Source organism: Pantherophis guttatus, chromosome 5 (genome assembly GCF_059756535.1).
Source record: "Pantherophis guttatus breed Tessera chromosome 5, ASM5975653v1, whole genome shotgun sequence".
NCBI lineage: Eukaryota > Metazoa > Chordata > Lepidosauria > Squamata > Colubridae > Pantherophis > Pantherophis guttatus.
Genome location: NC_142067.1, coordinates 55,943,806 through 55,961,339, shown reverse-complemented (window position 1 = coordinate 55,961,339; position 17,534 = coordinate 55,943,806). Strand labels below are relative to the sequence as shown.

Sequence of the window (17,534 nt, the reverse complement as noted above, 5' to 3'; positions counted from 1 at the left end):
AGGCAGAACACAAAACAGAAAATATAGATCCTGGGCCCCCACCATCAATTAGATCAAAGCCCTCTTTCTAGTTCAGTATTGTGTTGTCAACATTTTCAAAACACTATATTGGAGCAAAGTCTCCACAATACATGAATTGCACTGCTTTCTGTTTTCATAGCATGTGAGATAAGGGTCCTAATTTAACTTGACATTCCTGTCTTTTTGGCACTGAATTTCAAAATGCCTATTTTCTTCTTTTAATTAGAAGCATTTTATGTTTATATAATATTACTTTATAATCAATATCATTGAAAGCTTAAGTATTTTATCACTTTCCCTATCTTCAGTGATATGCAAGTATCAGGCAGCAGCATTCTAAAAGAAAAGCAGTATAAATATGTGTATTTGGTAAATGAAGTGTAAATAATCAGCTGATGCTAACATTTTAAGAGATTCCACAATGGCATACATACCAAAGAATAAACAAATGAATAATTCAAATGAAAAAAGAAAACCCACTGTGATGAAAAAAATACAAAAAGAAGAATACCAAAGCAACACCCCCCACACACGCTGAAATATAGAAAATAAAGGCCTTAAACAATAAATTATACTTTGGCCACATGGAATAATATTACACCATCAGTAAAAGTTCAGCTCACATGTAAAAAGTGAGCATATGTCTTCCATCCAGAGTGGTTTAGAAGCTTTCTAATAAAGTAAATCAGTTTATTTAGTAGTAACCCATACTTTGTACATTCAAACTTCTTCATATTTTAATGATGTCTAGGATCTTACCAATTTCTTTAAAATACTTTGCAAACAGGGATTCTTTCAAGAATATAAATTAATGTGTGGCATAACGTTGGATAGAAACTTGAATCTGTTGATTTATGCTAGAGAGCTTTAATTACAGAAAAAAATATTTTTGGGGATTTTTGAATCTTAATTTAGAGGCCAATGATATACTATGCTTTTTCTCATTCCCAGTAGTCTTGTTTTCGCAATTAAAAAATAAAAGATAAAAAGATCAGAATGATTAAGATACATTTTAGTAGACATTAAAGCATTCTATAATTCCCATGGCAGTTGTCTTGCATAATTGTTCAAAAAATTAAATCTTGTTTTATCTGCTTTATTTATTAAAAGTGTGTCTTTTAATAATCATGTATTTGTTTATTTATTTTCTTTAAAACCATCAGGAGAGAGGATAGAATGTGATTGGAGATTGTAATTTATGACTTATATTTTCATGACTTTCATTATTTGAAATTCTGCTACAATCTATTAAATCCAAATTTGATTAAATCTTTAGACTTTATTATCTGATTGAATCAGGTTTGGTTGATTGAACCAAACTATGTAAAAAATTTAAAGCCATCTCTAGTAGAACCATACTTGTGATAGAATCATAGCCTCTTTAGCAGCTAAACATAGCAAGTGGGCGGGAAGGAATGGAAACATTTGGTCTAATGGAAAAGATGATGAGCATATATAAACTGAGAAGCATAAAATAGATTAGGAAAAAAAACGAAACAAAGCAATCCTATCTTGCTTCAGAACCTGGAAGAAGCTATATAATTTTCTTTGTAACTTCCCATTCTTGTGACTCTCTGAGTTGATAGGAAAAGAAAATAATACCAGAGGTTTTGTTTTTGTAGGAGCAAATAAATCTTTTGTAGCTGGCTCCTTAAAAATACTTCACAGTTCCATAGCTTTTAGCCTAAATCTATTTGATTAAAAGCATAGCTGGTATACTTACTTTTATTATAGATGCATAAAATAATAATCTAGCATCGATGCATCAGTACCAGTTCAATAATGTTACAGGAGCATCTGGCTCTATCTCTATACTAAGGTATGCAGATGTAAACTCATTCCAGAATCATCAAATGTGTGTATTTGATCAGAAACAATGCTTTATCTGCCTATGCCAGCACAAGGATTAGCAAAGCTAGACTAATGTATAAGTAAATATATCTCATTTGCACAGCATAATAAGATATACTTTATCGATAAACCAGCCCTCTGTTGGTGAGAACTGCTCTGATTTTGCCATTCACTTGTTCAACTGTAAAGCTGTAGACCATTTTATCTTTTGTTAGTGTGTTGTTCAGAGCAGGGATGCTGGCTTTCCTCTTGTAACAAATAATAGTCTTTCTCCACCCTTTGGTTTATTTCAAATGGAAGAAACTAGAATATTTTCATGGTAAGCTAACTTAGAAATATTTGTTTATGGAATGTGCCTATAGAAGTAGGGATTTTCACTTACTTTCGCTACTGGTTCAGAACTGAGCACACATGCATTTGCTTCGCTCGTGCGCAGCACTTCTGCACATGCACAGAGGGTCCATGATGACGTTTGGGTGGGTGGGTAGAGCCTCCCGCTGCCACTACTGGTTCACTCGAACCAGGGTGAATCGGTAGAAACCCACCACTGGCCTATAGGCGTAATCTGAGTTTCTTCACTACTATGCTGCTTCTTCACTTACAAGTTACAATACTGCTATGTCAAGCTTGTTGAAAGCATTCAGAAATGTCACTATGTGAAAAATATAATAAGTAGACTGCTGATTGGAATTTGTTGTGGTGACTGTGTAATATATACTACATTTACTTGAAAGGAAGACTAGTTCCATCCTGCCCAAATAATTTATACTTAAAATGAAAGTGATTTTATATTTGCTGGGAACACCATAATGGATTCACAGACTAAGTTTTCTGTCTAATCTCTGTGGGTGAGTGAAGGGACAACTTCACTTTGGATGAATTTTGTGATAATGCCACTGGCTTCCAGTTTGTTTCCTTGAGGTTTGGAAGCTATTTTGGGCCTCTGTGAGATGGAGTGTACATCTGGAAAGGGAAGGGGGGGCATCTCTGCAATAGCACCATGATTTCCAGGGAAGAGGCAGAGAGAGAGACTCAAAATAAGAGACTGTGCAGTCCAAAATTGGATGGGGGAGGGAGGGAAAGGTTCAGGGAAGCCACACCCTAGTATCTTCCAGGGTACATTTATTAGTTTGTAGCTTTAATCTGGCAATCCCCCCGGAGATACGTAGGATCCCGGATCTGCGCACCTTCCGCCGCGCACTTAAGACTTTTCTATTTTATCAAGCTGGCCTGGCCTAAATCTTCCCCCTTTTTAAATGTGGAAATTTTAAATTTTTAAATTTTAAATTCGTCTTTTTATAGGGGTATGGGTAAGGCATTTTAAATTGGGGAGCCATCTTAGATTTAATTCTGTTTTAAACGTATTTTAATTGTTTATATTGCATGTTTTTAACTTTGGCTGTGCACCGCCCCGAGTCCTTCGGGAGAGGGGGCGGTATAAAAATCTAATAAAAAAAATCTAATAAATAAATAAATAAATAAATAAATAAGATTCTGTTTATTAAATGTAAAGAAAAAACGAACTGGATTCAATTCGATTTCACTGTGTCATCTTTGGGCTTAGTTGTAATTTCCCTGATATCTAAAGGATTCTCTGTGCATGCATATTTTGTTCTCCAAAAGAGCTTTACATTTTCATTCAAATGCAAAGCATTTTTTTTTTACTGTGCTAACTTTTGGAGTAATTTTCTTTGAGAAATTCAGCATTTATTCTATATGCTTAGAATTCAAGGTAAACATTTCTTTATTCAGACATACTTTTCAATAATATATCTTTACATTTTAGTTGGGTTATTTGTTATATCTTTCTGTTGGTATTACTTTTTTAATTACACTTAAAAATTATGCCTGACTAGGTGGCTCAGTGGCTAAAATACTGAGCTTGTCGATCAGAAAGGTTGGCAGTTCGGCGGTTCGAATCCCTAGTACAGGTTTCCTGCGTGAGCAGGGGGTTGGACTAGATGACCTCCAAGGTCCCTTCCAACTCTGTTACTGTTACCTGTTATACTGTTATAACATCTTTAAAAAGGAAGAGAAAGAATTCAATACAGGTAGTCCTTTACTTATGAATGCAGTTGAGCCCAGAATTTATGTTGCTAAGTGAGAAATTTGTTAAGTGAGTTTTGTCCCATTTTACGACTTTTTTGCCACATTGTTAAGTGAATCACAACAGTTATTAAATTAGTAACATGGTTGTTAAGTAAATCTGGGTTCCCCATTTATTTTGCTGGTCAGAAGGTTGCAAAAGATGGTCAAGTGACCCGGCGACACTGCAACTGTCATAAATATGAACCAATTGTGAAGCATCTAAATCATGTGACCAAAGAGGATGCTGCAGTGGTCATAAGTGTAAAAATGGTCATAAGCCACTTTTTTCAGTGCCGTTGTAACTTCAAACGGTCACTTAACAAATTGTTATAAGTCGAGGATTATCTGTAATACAGGTTCTGTAAATAAATAAAAAAGATGTTGATTGCTAACTGAGAATGTATGTACCTTACATTACATTCTCAGTAAATTACTACTATAAATAACATAGTTCATCATCATATATATTGTGTAATTTGTTTTGTTGAATACTTTCTGCATACAAAGTAATGGTACACGTGCTGTGAAGTTACAGTATTTATTGTTTGTTTGTTTATTTATTTGCTTTACTTTAAATTACTTTGCTGCCTATCTCGCCATGGGGCTACTCTAGGTTTACAATAAAAAGGAAGAGATGAAAAGAGTGTAAATAAAACTGAAATAAAATAATAGAACAGTAAAATAACAATGAAAAAGAAAACAACAAGAATACATCAATATGATAACAAAAAGATGGATGGATGGGGTACAGAGAGCATAGAGTATAGCTATCCCCTAATTTTTAAAATGAAAGAAAGTAGAATATTTTAACATTATTTCTTTATGTATTTTAATTGGTCTTTTAACCTCCTGATGAATTCAGAAGAAAAAGGAAGACGACAATATATTTAGGAGTTTCTGTTCTTGCCCTGGAGGGTTATAGCATTTTTTCTCTTTAGCTCTGAATGTATTTGCTTCATGGGCTCACATGTATATTATGCATAATCCTTTAGATACAGTTGCCAGCTGTCTGGTAGAGATAATGGAGGATGGAGCTTGGAGCTTTAAAAAATGTTACCAAAAAATAGGGAAAGGAAAAAAATATTTGCATAATCTTTCTAGAGTTACCTAGATTTCTTGAAAGCAGCTTAACATACTTGGAATAACCTATTTGAAAAATAGAAGGGGGAGCAGGTTATTTCTTTGTTCTCCTAACCATATGCAAATTCATTATGATTGTCTCTGATCAATATCTGCAGGGTTTATTTATTCCAGGTACTATGCATGTAATTTTTAAAAAAAAAGTCCAAACAATTTATGCAATAAAGCCAAGTCATATCATTTAATAGGTAGGATGAACGCTCTCTTCAACAGCTAAATAGCTGAAAGAATAAAACTAGAGTGACTGAGTATCAATACATGGTTTAGCTGAATATATTTGCCAAAGGAGTGTATTTTTTACCTGAATCCTTTCCTTTCAGGCAGTTGACTTGGATTGAACCATGATTTGGAATAAATTTGCACTTATAACAATCATATTTTTAAATTTCTGATTGGAAGAAAATAGGAGCTATTCCTTCCGAGTAAAGAAGTGATCTGGGTATGAAAATTAGATGACAATTACAGTATATACAGAGGTCACTGGGTATAAAAATCAGAACTCATCATGGAAATAAAATTTAACTTTTATTTATAGTGTGTCTGATGCTTAATTGTACAAGGCATGTATACTTTATACAGAAGAGCATTTACATAACTAAGCATTCACACAACATTCAGTCTGTGTATGTTTGTGCAAGGGTTAGATGCTAGGAAACTTGATCTTTAGATTACAAGGCAATAGTAGAAAGATTCTTCCTTTTTAAAAGGGAGAAAATTGAAAAAGCTTTATATTTTAGGATTCTTTTTTTTTTTTAGTTTTGAGGGAGAGAATTCCAATGGAAAGGAATTAAATAAGATACATGTTGGCAAAACTTTTAATACTTGGTTTAAATTTTCTTTGCATTGCACTTTTGAAGATTTTATTTGATCATTTGTGGAATTAAATCTGACACTGGTAAAAAGGCTGATGAGTTTTTGTCTTTTTTCTTAGCTCTAGTGTCTTGCATCTTAAAAAGATGGTAGCATTGGAACAAAAAAAATAATGTTTGTTTTTGCTACAGCTTTACTATTGATGAATGTTCTCTCTTTTCATCTGGCTTCAAGAAGAAAACATGAATTAAACATTAATTGAACTGTATTGAGTGCCAAGTGAAAAATCTTATTGTAGATGCTAGACGGTGCACATAGCTTCAGGGGAGAGTGCTGTTTCCTCATTGATTATTTCAGTCAGAAAATACACTTGTTGACAGAATGCTGTACTGATGTGATAATATTTATTCCTCTAAAACTTCTCGAATGTGAAATGACACATTATCCAATGTTGCATTATTTGTCTATGTGAGCTGTAAACAGCACATTTGTTCCTATTTCCAACCAATAATAATTTATCAAATCTATATTAGTCTTTTTCATATTTCAGAGAGCCATCTTTTAATGATTTGTAGATATAAGGTGAGTAGTAAGTGTTTGGTTGTTCTTTTCCAGTAATGAGCAGCTGGATGTTTCTGACAGGATTATAAGCAATGTATAAGGGCATCTTGTTTTTTCTCCTTGCATTGAGGATTTAGAGGCATTCTGATTTGAATAGAATAAAATTCAATAGTTTATTGATTGATTAGTCTTGCAACCTTATCAATAAGATAAAAGAAAAATAAAATACACTATCTGGTTCCAGATACTGCAGTGCTCTCTACATGGGGCTCCCCTTGAGGAGCACCCGGAGGCTCCAACTAGTGCAGAATGCGGCTGCACAGGGGATTACGGGAGCGATGGGGCGCTCCCATGTGACACCCCTCCTGCGTGAGCTGCATTGGCTTCTGGTTGTCTTCCGGGTGCGCTTCAAGGTGTTGGTTACCACCTTTAAAGCGCTCCATGGCATAGGGCCTGGGTACTTACGGGACCACCTTCTGCCACCGATAGCCTCCCACTGGCCAGTTCGCTCCCACAGAGAGGGACTCCTCAGGGTGCCGTCAGCCACGCAATGTCGGCTGGTGACCCCCAGGGGGAGGGCCTTCTCTGTGGCAGCACCTGCCCTCCGGAACGACCTGCCCCTGGAGATACATAGGATACCAGATCTCCGTGCTTTTCACCGTGCCCTCAAAACTTTTCTATTTCATCAAGCTGGGCTGGCATAACCCCCCCCCCTTAGATATTTTTAATTGTAAATGGATTTTAGTTGGGAGGTTTTAAATTTTGGCCCAAAATTTGTTTAATTCTTTTGAAATTTAAAATTTTGTATTGGGATGTTTTTTATTCTAGGCTGTGCACTGCCCTGAGTCCAGCAGGAGAAGGGCGGTATAAAAATTTAATAAAATAAATAAATAAATAAATAATAAAATAGATGGTAGGTAATACAGTGATAAAATACATACAGTATGTAATAATACAATGAGTGAGCAATCAGATAAGGAAATTTCCTTTGCAAGAACTTTGATAGAATACTGTTAGCTAACAGACATTGATAAGAGAGAGGGGGGAGGAAGAGAGAGAGAGAGGGAGAGAGTAGGTAGATAGGTATTAGTGAGACCTGTCTCAGAGGATTGTTGCCCTCTCTGAAATATGTCCGACTAGTTTAGGGTTTGACACGAGGTGAGACTCCAGGGCAGGGGAGGAGGTATAGCTGTGGTCATCTTGTATCCATCAGGGGCGCTGTTCCACAAGTTACCAGTTCTCTTGTTCTTGAAGTTAGGCTCACAGAGACAGTGGCCTCACCTCAAACTTGGTTTTCCTATCAGAGTAGCAACAATGTGATCTGAGAGAGGACCTTTTTTAGTTCCTGTGTCATGATCATATCGTGCCCTGCTGACATTAAGATTCTCTTGCACTAACTCTGCAGGAAAGTTGAATTCACACATTTTAAAGTTGCTGAGATGGAGAAACATTGATCTAGATGTCTTAGAAATGAAAGAAAGCATGAACTGACAAAGAGATAAAAGAAATAAAACATGTGAAATATTTGTTAATTTCTTCCATGAACTGAAACAATTGGCATTTGTTTTGGAGTATTGAATTTCATTTGGTACAATCCAAGTGGTGGGTTCTACTTACCTTTACTACGGTTCGCATTATGCCCGTGTGCGCGCTCTTGCTTCGTTCACGTGCGCTCTTCTGCGCATGTGCAGATCACTTATGATGACGTCCGGGTCAGTGGGCTGAGCCTTCCACCAGTTTTACTTTTTCTTGTGAACCAGTCCGAACCGGGGGTAACCCACCACTGGTACAATCACCTCCACTTAAATAATAACCAAGAATCAATCTGATGATAATTAGAACTGAATGGATAAAATTCTGTAGTGTGTTGGTTTATGCCTATTTTTATTACATTGTACATTAATGCATTTATGTCATTTTTCTGCCTACTATGTAAATGATATTCTCTTATTTTGGTAAATTGGTAAAGTTGATGTTGTTGAATTAAAAAAATGGAAAACATTGCATGCTATAAAAAGTTACAATTTTCCCTATTTGTATATGTGTATTTGTATATATATATATATATATAGTGGGCATTCATGCAAAATATTTTAAAATCTTACATAAAGAGGAGATAATGTGTTATTTGTAAAGGCTTTTAAAGGATAGTCCTCTATTTAAAATTGCATAGCCTAAATATGATTTAAATGTACAGAATTGTAAAAAGAGCTGGGATGACTGCTAAAGTCATTTTTCAACATCTAGCTACCAGATTGAGCAAGGCCAGTAAAATCTCACTGTAATGACATATCATGCTTTTTAAAAATAACCATAGTTCTTAAAATTTAGTAGCTAAATTTTAAGCTTTAAGAATACCTACAATAAATGTGAAAGAATTTTTGCAAAGGAAGGGCCAAATGGATCATTGTGCTCCTTGTTATCTTATTTAAGGTGCTTGGGAAGTGCCATGTTTAAGTATACAATTTTGTATCATGATGCTTTTTCCTCACTTGAAATACTCTTTCAAGTGAGGGTATTCCATTAGACAGCGAAGGATTTTAAACATATTTTGTTTAAAGGCTAGCTTTACTTAGTTCTTTTTCTCCTCCTCCTCATTACAGCACCATGGTTTTTACTGATCTGTCACTTAATAGTCATTAGCCCACTTTCTGTCCTTTGTGTGTCCTTTCTCCACAGCCAGTTTTCTTCAAGACATTTTCTCAACATTGACTGGTACCTCCTTGTCATACTCTGCTTTTAAAATACAACCCTTTTGTTTCTGGCTCTTCCTTAATTTAGGTCTTCAAGTCAAAATCATTTTTCATCTCCCCCACCCCACCAGAGTTTAACTGATTGTGAAAAAAAATCGACCTATCCAAATATTACTCTTTAAAGGTTTGATTTAAAAACCCTGCATTATAAACATTATGATAAGTATGATATATTTGGCATATCTTGATCTATCCTTGTTGCATTTCTTTTCATCCTTCTCTTTCCATTTAAAATGTCTTTTAGACTTTTTTTGACTTCATAGTGTGGATCATCTTTAAGGACATGTATTTTCTACAGTTGCTGGAGCAATCTGAATGATAATCTGATTGAGAAAATTGGCAAAAAGTAAACGAGGGTGATTCAGAAGGAAAATGAATTACTGTAAAGTTTGTGTTGTGAGGTTGACCTAGAAATTCTATTCACAGCTGTCTTTAAAAGAATAAATTCAGTAACTTGGTACTCGTGCAGATTTACTGAGATACAGCCTCCTGTGTGTATTTGTACAGTTGCCATTGATAGAGGGAACAGCAAATCCTTTCATGGAAACACAGCTGGAGTTCCGAACACTGCTGACAGCCTTTCACAGAACTGCTAATATATAATGCAAGACTTGTAACAAATTACAGCTTAGAATTTGGATTGAAAGAGAAATAAGCTACAGTGGTAATAATACCACTTTTGGGGAAAAGGTGTTCTACTCTGTGATGGGCAAGTAGCAGATTCCCATTCATTTGGTTTGGAACTAGGTCATTTAACTCAGATTATTTACAGTTAATCCACTGGGTAGATCAAATTTAAAATTTGGCCATATTGTGAATTAACACAGGAATATTTCAGATGATATTATCACTGACAGTATGATACACCAATTATGTTTTGTTTGCGCAGAAATCTGAAAGAGCTTCTTGTCTGTTATAAATAGTGGAAGGGACCACAGTTGATCATCCCAAATCCAGTTTAAACTCTAGAGCATGCATGTTCAATCTTTTGACTTGCTTGAGCTACATTGAGTGATGAGAAATTGTCTTGGGCTGCATATAAAAAAATATAATATAGTTAATGTATATAGAGCACATAATGTTAAAAGTTTATGATGTTGAGGGGCCTCATTATTAGCTATCCAGGACTATATGTGGCCTGCAAGCCATAGGTTGGACATGCCTGCTATAGAAGAAATTTATAATTCTAATTGGTAAAGGTAAGAAATTAAATGTATGAACTCCTTTCCAACTATTTTAAGACCTGGTTCCATTACTCATCTACCATATTTTGATACTCTCTTTTGTGTTATGTTAATCCACATGCAATTTCATATATTACTTTATTGACTATTTTGATTTATACTAATATTTGTGACATAGGTAATTTTAGAAGGGCTAAAATATAAAACCACGTCCAAAATATAGTCAGTGTGCAACAAAGCAGTAGCACTCAGACTTATATACCGCTTCATAGTGCTTTTCAGCACTCTCTAAATTGTTTAGAGAGTCAGCATATTGTTCACAACAATCGGCCCTCATTTTACTGACCTTATAAGGATGGAAGACTGAGTCAACCTTGAGCCAGTCAGGATTGAGGGAATCAAACTCCTAGCAGTGTGAGCAGAGCTAGCCTGCAGTACTGCATTCCAACTACTGTGCCACCAAGGCTCATGGTGGCCGTGAGTAGCAAAACAATAAAGTAAAAAGACAGGAATACGGTATACTGCATGAAAATGATGTGCTGTATGACTCTCTCTAATAGTGATAGGAATAGCAAACTGAAGGTTATGTTACATTTCAGAAATGATTTCAACATTAAAATGGAAAAATTGGTGAAAAAACTGTTTTTTGATGAGGGACATGCACATCTTTAATGCTCTAGACCAGGAGTGTCAAACTCGCATTGTCACGGCATCGTAACGTGACATATTGGGACTTTTTTCACTTCGCTAAACTGGACGGGGGTGGGGCCAGCATGTGATACATCTGGCCCACAGGCCGCAAGTTTGACATCCCTGCTCTAGACAATAACTTCAGGATTGTAGGGTATATTGGCAGTGTTAGTTACATATTAAGATATCAAAAGGAACTGATACATTCTGTTCCCCAACAACTGCAGGTTAGAAATAATGTGATTTAAAATAGAAAAGTATACTTCGATCACATCTACACAGCTGTTTTGCTCTCTTCCACAACTATTTAGGGACCAGTCACTGCAATTCTGCTGAAATGCTCTGGAAGCTGCATGGACACTGTTGTCCATGCAGCTTTAACATGAAGTATGCTTGATGTTTCCCTGGGTTGAAATTTCGAGTCTAGGGCTTTTTGGCTCGAACTCTTGGTACTGCCTGTTTCTCCACCAGGGTTTCGCCTCTGCGTTATTATACCTCAGCACTTTGGGCCATGGATCCTCCTTCCCGGTCCCTTCACCACAGCCCATTCATCGCAGTACAGTTCACATCGGGCTTTTGAGCGCACAGGACAGTTCAAAACCAGCCAATCGGTGCAGGGCTCAGGGGCTTTGGGAGTAGAGAAGGGGCTGCAGTTCAGAGGGAGGCTCTGTCAGTTTGGAGCCTCACAAGGTGGCCAAGAGCAGTGCGGGGGAGGGATCCAGCCACAAAAGATGGGGGGAGGGGGGCTGTAGAGGTTCCCAGGGCCTGGGAAGAGGGGGCTGGGAGGCGGCAAAGGTATTTCTACCCCGACCGGGGCTGTCCTAGTTAGTAGCACTTGGGGCTCAGAAACCCCCACCCCCACCCCCACCCTGGCCACGAGCCCTTTGCCTGTCAGTTCGGAGCCTCCTGAGGTGGCCAAGAGCAGCGCGGGGGGACGAGGGCTGTAGAGGACGAGGGATCCATCAGGTGGGGCTTTTGCAACCAACTGGCAGGAATTCCTCCTGGTTTCTGAAGATATTTTGCTTCTCATGGTTTCTGAAGACCCACCTGTCCCAAGAATCCTGCTCTCTTCTAACCCCCATCCCCACCTCTTCATTCCCTCTCTGCTTCTCCCAGGTTTCTGGGAGTGAAGTACCTGGCATTTGTCAAAACATATGTCTCACCTTTGATCAGAGCCTCCCGCTTCTGCCTAAGAATGTATCTCAGCTTTGATCTGTTCCCGTCACACCAGAGGGCCAAATGTCCAAAGGAAAGAGATTAGACTGATAAGGCTAATGAGGAGTATTCTATCCTTTTTGCAGGAATACACAAAGTTAATTAGGAAGCCAAGATGTTATTTTATGACATTTCTGACTGTATAAAAAGGAGTTACGCCTTCTCTGAAGTGTAGCCTCCGTTTAAGTTTCTTGTTTGGCATTTATGAGCTTAAACGTATTATTATTGGACCTTACAGTTGGAAATGAAGAGCAGTCAGAAGCAACACTAATTCCAATCACTTATCCTTTTCTCTTTCTCTGCTCACATTCCTTTCAAGCTCCCCATTGAATTCCAGGGAAAGACCGTCCACCCTGACCGGGGGCTCTCGCTCTCCCAGGGATGTTTGGGGAAAGGAACGTGGCTGGGGTGGGGGATGGGGTTTAGAGCCCCAAAGGCTACTAACTAGGGCAGCCCGGTCAGGGTAGAAATACCTTTGCTGCCTCCCAGCCCCCTCTTCCACAGGGAGAGGCCCTGGAAACCTCTAAAGCCCCCCTCCCCCTGTCTTTTGTGGCTGGATCCCTCCCCTGTGCTGCTCTCGGCTGCCTCGCGAGGCTCCAAACTGACAGAGCCTCCCTCTGAACTGCAGCCCCTGCTCTACTCCCAAAGCTCCCAAGCTCCTGCACTGATTGGCTTCGAACTGTCCTGTGCGCCCAAAAGGCCAGCACGAACTGTACTGCGACGGATGTGCTGTGGCGAAGGGATCTGGATGTAGGGGCCAAGGCCCAAAGTGCTGAGGCATAATAACGTGGAGGTGAAACCCTGGTGGAGAAACAGGCAGCGCCAAGAGTTCAAGCCAAAACATCCCAATCCGGAAGCTTCAGCACCACCCAGTATCTAGAAAGTGGAAAATCTCCAATTGGCATGCATAATGCTCTAGTTAATCAGTGCATTGCATTTCCCCCCCTTCCTGCTGTATAATCAACTGATTGATTTTTTTAAAAAATTCCTTGACTGATATATCAACAACAAAGTAGTAACAAAGATGATTATCCAATGATTATCTGAATTTTTGCAGCCAAAATGGAGCCAATAGATAAATGTTGATAAAGAACTGGAATTTAAGAAAGGGGCTTAGCTTTAGAGGTTGGTAATGAAACTGGGAACTCCTCTTGGAACATAATGTCAGGAGATAAAACAAGCAGCCAAGGCATTCCTGGGACCACTAGCTACTGGGAAGAGAATTCACAACCAGACTTCAGAAGTAAAGGAAATTGACCAGACTACTTAGAAAAGTGGGTGGAGAAAGGGTTGGGAGAGTAGAGTTATTGTTTTTTTTTTCCTGCCAAATAAAGCAGAGAGGCAAGGAGATTAGCGACCAGACTAAAGGAAGTAGTTCACAGGGAACTGGCAAAACCAATTGGAATAACAACATTGCTGGTGCAGAGCACTCTATTTCATTTACTTTCATAGCAGAGGTGGGTTTCAGCAGGTTCTGACCAGTTCTGGAGAATTGGTAGCAGAAATTTTGAGTAGTTCGGAGAACCGGTAAATACCACCTCTGACTGTCCCCGCCCCCATCTATTCTCTGCCTTCCGAGTCCCAGGTGATTGGGAGGAAATGGGGATTTTGCAGTAACCTTCCCCTGGAGTGGGGAGAGAATGGAGATTTTACTGTATCCTTCCCCTGCCATGTGCACCAAGTCATGCCCATCAAGCCATGCCATGTCACGCCCACCAAGCCATGCCCACAGAACTGGTAGTAAAAAATTTTGAGTCCCACCACTAAATCATAGGAGTTGGAAGGGACCTAAGAGGCCATCAAGTCAAATCATGTACACTACAGAATTCACTACACCATCCCTGATAGATGATATTCAAGCCTGTTTAAAAAATCTCTGAAGGGGAGGAAACCACTCCTTGGGATAAGCTATTGTGGTAATTGATATCTCTTGCTGTCAAGACATTCTTCTTAATGTCCAATCTGTATTAATATACAAAGTTTCATCCCATCAGTTCTATCCCTATCCTTTGGCATAAGTGAATCCTCTGCACTGTGACAGCCCTTCAGATATTTGAAGACAGTCTCCTTTCAACCTTCTTTTATGCAAGCTAAATTTGTTTATTTATTTATGAAATTTGTTGGCCACTCACCTTACCATAGGATAACCCTGGGCGGCCAATAAATATATCTAGGTCTTTTACCCATTCTTCATAGGATTGATTTCTAGTCCTTTCGTCATCTTGATAGTTCTACTCTGAATTTGTTTCAGTTTATTAAAGTCTTTTTTAATTTGGGATGTGCAGAACTGAACACAATACTCCAAGTGAGACCTGACCAAGGAAGAGTAGAGCTGGATAACTATTTCCTACAGTCCTACAGATGCTACAGACTTTTTGACACACTTCAAGATGTTGTTGGCCTCCTTTCAACTGCATTATATGCTGGGAGATGTTGAGCTTGTGATCCATTAATACACCCAAATCCTTCTCACGTATGCTTCTCTTCAGCATATCTTGTACAGTTTATTTTTTCTTACCTTACTGTTCACTAAATTCAATTCTATGAGAGTATTTTGTCAAATAAATAACCTGTCAACATACTTTTTTACAATTTTTTGGTTGGAAGCTGATATTTACATTTTAGTTTAGCCCATTAATTACATGGTACCTTAGTCTAGAAATAAGTCTATTGTATAAGTTGTATGCATACAATAGGCTTCTCTGCTACTGTATCAAGGACAATTTGTTAGGCTTCTGATGAAAATGACTATTCATTGCTCACATTCAGTTAGTAGGTAGGCTTTATCTAATTACTGTTGCATTGAACCAAAGATAAGTAGGATGATTTTCACTGAAGATTTTAAGTATAGATTTAAATTTTCATTGAAATCACTGTGTTGGATGGATTATGATCCATGATTTGATAATATATTCATATTTTATCAAGGAAACACATTTGTGATATAAACTCTACTTCATTTTATGGTATTTATAACACAAACAATGTCTAAAGCAAATGTGAGGAAAACAACCCAGGAATTTTAAGGCAGGTTGGAAAATCTGTAGCTTTCCAGATGTTTCTAAAACTGAACTTCCACTATTTATTCAAAATATTGTCCTCTAGGTACAGAAACCAGTTAAATAATTTTGGGGCAGTTATCTACCCAATCCATCTCGTGGGCTAGTTGCTGAAGGAAAAATAAAAGGAGGGAGCACTCTATGGCATTTTGAGTTCTATGCAAAATAAAAACAGGATATAAATCTAATAAATGAATGAAATGAATATGTTATGGTGATATTAAAATATGCAGAAAATAAATAAATATGAATTTGTTGCTCCATGTGGTATAAAGCTGATTTCATGCAATATCTTTGAGAGTCGTCACCTTCATACTACTGCCATTTTCATTTCCCCATTACCTCTTAATAATGTTTTCTCTATTACTGCTCCTCTTGAAATATAAAATGTGGGTGAATGAAGAGGTGAGACAAAGCAGGAATACTTGCTAGCAGAGAAACAGAGCTGTGGATCTTCAGGAGAAAAAAACCTAAATATGTTGCAATTTTATATATGCTACATTGGAGCTACTGATAAATCAATTCAGCTTCCAAATTCTGCTTGTGATGAGTCGGTTTTGAACTATTATGAAGTTCCTTGTGTTCTTTGTCGTAGACTTTGATAAGTGTAATGGGTTCTATTTTCAATCTAAAAAAATAATAATTTGAGAAAATAATAGCCTGATGAATCAGGCCAAAGACCTATTTAGTGTAGCTTTCTGAATCACTTGATGCAGCCAAGACTGACATAACAGTGATAGCACTTTTTCACTGTTCTCTAGCAGCTATCATTTGAGGCTTTTGAATCTGGAAGAATCATGACTAATAACCATTGATAGAACTTTCTGATATGAATTTGTCAGATACTTTTCTATATGTCTCCAAGGAAACAATTGATGCCTCTAAACATTGCCTGGTAGGGAATGGATTGGATGAAGAATAACAAAGGGGCTGTTTTTACTTGTGAGAAGAAAATTAGATAAGAGGATCATTTTAATGGGTTGCATCCCCCCTGGAAGATTATATCCAAAGACCAGAACCATTTCTAGATACTTAGATGTTGCTAGATTTCTAGAAAAGGACTATGGAAATTTGGGTATTTGTGCACGTATGGCTAATACACAAAATAAATATTTTCTTGCAATGGCTAGATTTATGCTTTAATTAGAACACATGTTAACAGAATAACAGAGTTGGAAGGGACCTTGGAGGTCTTCTAGTCTAACCCCCTTCTTAGGCAGGAAACCCTACACCACTTCAGACAAATGGTTATCTAATCTTTTCTTAAAAACTTCCATTGTTGGAGCATTTACAACTTCTGGGGGCAAGTTGTTCCACTGATTAATTGTTCTAATTGTCAGGAAATTTCTCCTTAGTTCTAAATTGCTTCTCTCCTTGATTAATTTCCACCCATTGCTTCTTGTTCTACTCTCAGGTGCTTTGGAGAATAGTTTGACTCCCTCTTCTTTGTGACAACCCCTGAGATACAGAACACTGCTATCATGTCAACCCTAGTTCTTCTTTTCATAAGACTAGACATATCTGGTTCCAGCAACAGTTCTTTATATGTTTTAGCCTCGAGTTCCCTAATCATCTTTGTTTCTCTTCTCTGCACTCTTTGTAGAATCTCAACATCTTTTTTACATCGTGGCGACCACAATTGGATGCAGTATTTCATGTGTGGCCTTACCAAGGCATTATAAAGTGCTATTAACATTTCATGTGATCTTGATTCTATCCCTCTGTTTATGCAGCCCAGAACTGTGTTGGCTTTTTTGGCAGCTTCACACACTGCTGGCTCATATTTAAGTGATTGTCCACTAGAACTACAAAATCCCTTGCACAGTCACCACTATTGAGCAAGGTACCACATATACTGTACTTGTGCATTTTGTTTTTCTTGTCTAAATGTAGAACCTTACTTTTTTTACCATTGAATTTCATTTTGTTAGATAGCGCCCAATGTTCAAGTCTGTCAAGATCCTTCTGTATCTGAAGCCTGTCTTCCTGCTAGTTTGTTGATGTCTGCAAATTTGATGAATTCCCCATCTATCCCCTTGTCCAAATCATTGATGAATATGTTGAAAAGTACTGGGCCTAAAAGAGAGCCCTGTGGTACCCACTGCATTTCTCCTTCCATGTAGATGCAGTTCCATTGAGGACTACACCAGTGGTGGGTTCCT

The 17,534-nt window shown here is 37.7% G+C and overlaps 1 protein-coding gene across 2 annotated transcripts in view; it reads left to right on the top strand.

Annotated features, from left to right (window-relative positions):
* Positions 1–17,534, top strand: part of DSCAM (DS cell adhesion molecule) — a 394,390-nt gene that overhangs the window by 117,462 nt on the left and 259,394 nt on the right. The gene's annotated exons all lie outside the window — the stretch shown is intronic.